Genomic DNA, 5107 nt, shown 5'->3' with positions numbered 1-5107 from the left:
TATTTATAGAGGCCCTGGTCCTCTTCCCAAATGTTGAGCGGGAAGGGAGCCAACAATGACGGGCTAATTTGAAGGGGGACAACAAGTATCAACTATCCTGACAAAAGCAGTCTTCGCCTGTGCAAAGCTCTGGTGATGACGCCGTCCTGGGCTCCACGGTGACCTCCGTCTCGTAGTCCTCCTGGTCTTGGTCTCGTTGCACCAAAATGGCAACCTTTGCCTGATGCCTCGGTACTCCGCGGCTGCGCTTTCCCCCTTTGCACCAAAGAAGAAAGAAGGACGATGCGCGCGCTGGCACCCGCCTGGCGCCCTGAGTCATTATGGCTTGCGTCACGGGCACCTCGCGAGGTACCCCGCCTTGATCTCTCCGCCTCCTCGCGAGCCAGCCTGACGAGGCCGTGCCTGAGGAAGCTCCGTGTCGTCCGCCTCGCGAGGCTTGGCCCCTCACGAGGGTCTTGAGTCTCGTGTTGATGAAGATGGGCCGTGCTGGGCCTCCTTTGAGCCACGCCGCAGGCCGCAGGCAGGCAAGTCTGGGGACACCCTTTCCCAGAACGCTGACAGTAGCCCCCGGGCCCAAGGTGCGCGCGGACTTGGCCGTGCCGAGAGGCAAAAGGGTAAGGGCGAAGCGCCGCGGGCCCTAACAGCCTGCGGCCTTGGGCACCGCGTGGCGGTTGATGGGACGTGGGCGGCACTGTTCCCCCCACGCCCCGTTATTCTTCGCCCTGCTAGGCGGACTTGTAGTTGCACTCATCCGCTCCCCTTCCTGTTGCTCGAGCGTCTCCTGTTCTTCCTTCCTTCGAACGCCTGCTCCCGCCTCCAATCCAATCTCGAATCTTCCCCCTCCTTCCCATCGCCATGACTTCGACGAGGAAGGAAAGAGGGGAGAAACCCATGCCTCCGTCTTGTGTGCCGCCATCGGTGGCCTCCGCCGTCGGCCAATCGACCGTGCTCAATCAAGAGTGCCTGGGCAGGGACAGCTTGGCTCTGGCCACCATCTTCAATGAGTGCGGGAGGACGACGGCCTGGCCTGCGTCCCACTTCTCCATTGACAGGATAGCAACCGAGGTCCCATGTTTTACCGACGCCTTGTGGGCGGGTCTGGTTCCCCCCTTCTCCGATTTCTTCAATGCCGTGCTCTCCCATTATCAGATCCACGTGATGCATCTAAGTCCTGAGTCCATCACCCTCCTTTCGGTCTTCGCCTTCGTTTGTGAAGCCATGGTGGGCATCCCTCCTTCGGTTGCCTTGCTGCGCCACTTCTTCTCGCTTCACCTTGTCGACCCTTCCCAATGCTGGGCGTGCGTGAGCTTTGCTGCCGAGCGTGAGACCGAGGCCTCTGGGATTGACTTCAAACTCCCCCTGCCCACGGTTGGGTTCCGCGAGTGGTGGTTGTATGTAGACGCAGGGGTGCCCAGCCCCCTGCTATCGAAGCCTACCTCGCCTGCTGTCCCAATTAGGGTTGGGGCCAGGAGACGCTCAAGAGCCCCTGGCTCGTCTTTGTCTGGAGCCGCTTCGCGCTCCTGAGGAAGCTCGGCGTGACAGCGCCTAAAGTGGTGAAGGAGTTTCCGTTATGCCGTGTTACTCCCCTTCAACGCCACTCTCGCCGGATGTGGGCCTTCCATGGGCGTGAGGATAGCAAGAGGCTCCAGGAAGAGGACCTGGCTCCCGCGATGCTGAAGTCGATGCTCTTGACCTTCCCCGGGGACCCCAATCCCGGCAACGTCCGGTAGGGAGGGGCCTTGCTGTATCTCTGCCAGAGCAGGGCTGACTTCATGAAGCATATGCCCGTCTTTGATGAGTGGGGGCTGCGCCCCGCCGGCCTCCAGGGACCTCGCGAGAATCCAAAGGTGGTGACTACCCTTCCAATCGGCCAAGGCGACTCCTCCTCAAGTGGCGGAGCAGGGAGGCAGGAGGTGCCGGAGGCCGAGGGGGCTCCCCATGAGGTGGCAGCACCGGGTGATGCTCGCGAGGGGACAGCTCCTGGGACCCGTGCGCTGCGGCCGAAGGTGGCAAGCAGCCGCTCCCAGCGCCCGGGCTGAGGCCTTGGAGGCCCTAGCCGCGTCTTCTGGCGAGGTGATGGACGACACGCGCCAGGCAGGCGCCCCTGACGCAGATCGCTCTGATGCTCCGTCCTAGCCGCAGGTTGATCCTTGCGCTCTTCTCTTGGGCCGCTTCCACGTGGACTTTGAGGCCCTTCGGAGGAAAAGGGAGGCCCTGGGTGATGACTTCCCTTGTCGCGTGCTGAAGCGCAGGAAGAACTTCGCCACTGACGAGTAAGTCTTCTTCCTCTCTGGCTCCTGATCCTCTTGTTGCTTTCACTGATCCTTGCTCCGCAGGCCCCTTCCGGCCGAGCTCGCGGAAGTAGCAGAGGTGCCGCCTGTTGGGGAACGTTGCAGAAAACAAAAATTTTCCTACTCGTTTCACCAAGATCATCTAGGAGTTCATCTAGCAACGAGTGATTAGATGCATCTACATACCTTTGTAGATCGCGAGCGGAAGCGTTCAAAAGAACGGTGATGATGTAGTCGTACTCGACGTGATCCAAATCACCGATGACCAGCGCCGAACGGACGGCACCTCCGCGTTCAACACACGTACGGAACAGCCACGTCTCCTCCTTCTTGATCCAGCAAGGGAGGGAGGAGAGGTTGAGGGAGATGGCACCAGCAGCAGCACGACGGCGTGGTGTTGATGGAGCTGCAGTACTCCGGCAGAGCTTCGCTAAGCACTATGGAGGTGGAGGAGGTGTTGGGGAGGGAGAAGGAGGCAACCAAAGGCCAAGGCATTCAGGTATGAAGTCCCTCCTCTCCCCCACTATATATAGAAGGGCCAAGGGGGGGTGGCCGGCCCTAGGAGATCCAATCTCCTAGGGGGTGCGGCAGCCAAGGGGGGTTTCCCTCCCCCCCCCAAGGCACCTAGGAGGTGCCTTCCCCTCCTAGGACTCTTCCCCCTTTCAAACCCTAGGCGCATGGGCATATGTGGGGCTGGTGCCCTTGGCCCATTAGGCCAAGGCGCACCCCCTACAGCCCATGTGGCCCCCCGGGACAGGTGGACCCACCCGGTGGACCCCCGGGACCCTTCCGGTGGTCCCGGTACAATACCGATAACCCCAAAACTTGTCCCGATGCCCGAAACAGGACTTCCCATATATAAATCTTTACCTCCGGACCATTCCGGAACTCCTCGTGATGTCCGGGATCTCATCCGGGACTCCGAACAACATTCGGGTTACTGCATATACATATCCCTACAACCCTAGCGTAACTGAACCTTAAGTGTGTAGACCCTACGGGTTCGGGAGACAAGCAGACATGACCGAGACGACTCTCCGGTCAATAACCAACAGCGGGATCTGGATACCCATGTTGGCTCCCACATGCTCCACGATGATCTCATCGGATGAACCACGATGTCGAGGATTCTATCAACCCCGTACGCTATTCCCTTTGTCTATCGATATGTTACTTGCCCGAGATTCGATCGTCGGTATCCCAATACCTCGTTCAATCTCGTTACCGGCAAGTCACTTTACTCGTACCGTAATGCATGATCCCGTGACCAGACACTTGGTCACTTTGAGCTCATTATGATGATGCATTACCGAGTGGGCCCAGTGATACCTCTCCGTCATACGGAGTGACAAATCCCAGTCTTGATCCATGTCACCCAACAGACACTTTCGGAGATACCCGTAGTCTGCCTTTATAGTCACCCAGTTATGTTGTGACGTTTGGCATACCCAAAGCACTCCTACGGTATCCGGGAGTTACACGATCTCATGGTCTAAGGAAAAGATACTTGACATTGGAAAACTCTAGCAAACGAACTATACGATCTTGTGCCATGTTTAGGATTGGGTCTTGTCCATCACATCATTCTCCTAATGATGTGATCTCGTTATCAATGACATCCAGTGTCCATAGTCAGGAAACCATGACTATCTGTTGATCAATGAGCTAGTCAACTAGAGGCTAACTAGGGACATGTTGATGTCTGTTATTCACACATGTATTACGATTTCCGGATAACACAATTATAGCATGAATAAAGACAATTATCATGAACAAGGAAATATAATAATAATGCTTTTATTATTGCCTCTAGGGCATATTTCCAACAGTCTCCCACTTGCACTAGAGTCAATAATCTAGTTACATTGTGATGAATCGAACACCCATGGAATTCTGGTGTTGATCATGTTTTGCTCTAGGGAGAGGTTTAGTCAACGGATCTGCTACATTCAGGTCCGTATGTACTTTACAAATCTCTATGTCTCCATCTTGAACATTTTCACGAATGGAATTGAAGTGACGCTTGATGTGCCTTGTCTTCTTGTGAAACCTGGGCTCCTTGGCAAGTGCAATAGCTCTAGTGTTGTCACAGAAGAGCTTGATCGGCCCCGACGCATTGGGTATGACTCCTAGGTCGGTGATGAACTCCTTCACCCATATTGCTTCATGTGCGGCCTCCGAGGCTGCCATGTACTCCGCTTCACATGTAGATCCCGCCACGACGCTTTGCTTGCAACTGCACCAGCTTACTGCCCCACCATTCAAAATATACACGTATCCGGTTTGTGACTTGGAGTCATCCAGATCTGTGTCGAAGCTAGCGTCGACGTAACCCTTTACGACGAGCTCTTCGTCACCTCCATAAACGAGAAACATTTCCTTAGTCCTTTTCAGGTACTTCAGGATATTCTTGACCGCTGTCCAGTGTTCCTTGCCGGGATTACTTTGGTACCTTCCTACCAAACTTACGGCAAGGTTTACATCAGGTCTGGTACACAGCATGGCATACATAATAGAACCTATGGCTGAGGCATAGGGGATGACGCTCATCTCTTCTATATCTTCTGCCGTGGTCGGACATTGAGCTGAGCTCAATTTCATACCTTGCAACACAGGCAAGAACCCCTTCTTGGATTGATCCATATTGAACTTCTTCAATATCTTATCAAGGTATGTGCTTTGTGAAAGACCTATGAGGCGTCTCGATCTATCTCTATAGATTTTGATGCCTAATATATAAGCAGCTTCTCCAAGGTCCTTCATTGAAAAACTTTTATTCAAGTAGGCCTTGATGCTGTCCAAGAGTTCTATATCAT

This window comes from Triticum dicoccoides, chromosome 5A (assembly GCF_002162155.2).
Source record: "Triticum dicoccoides isolate Atlit2015 ecotype Zavitan chromosome 5A, WEW_v2.0, whole genome shotgun sequence".
Taxonomy (NCBI): Eukaryota; Viridiplantae; Streptophyta; class Magnoliopsida; order Poales; family Poaceae; genus Triticum; species Triticum dicoccoides.
Note: the sequence above shows the minus strand (reverse complement) of the source record.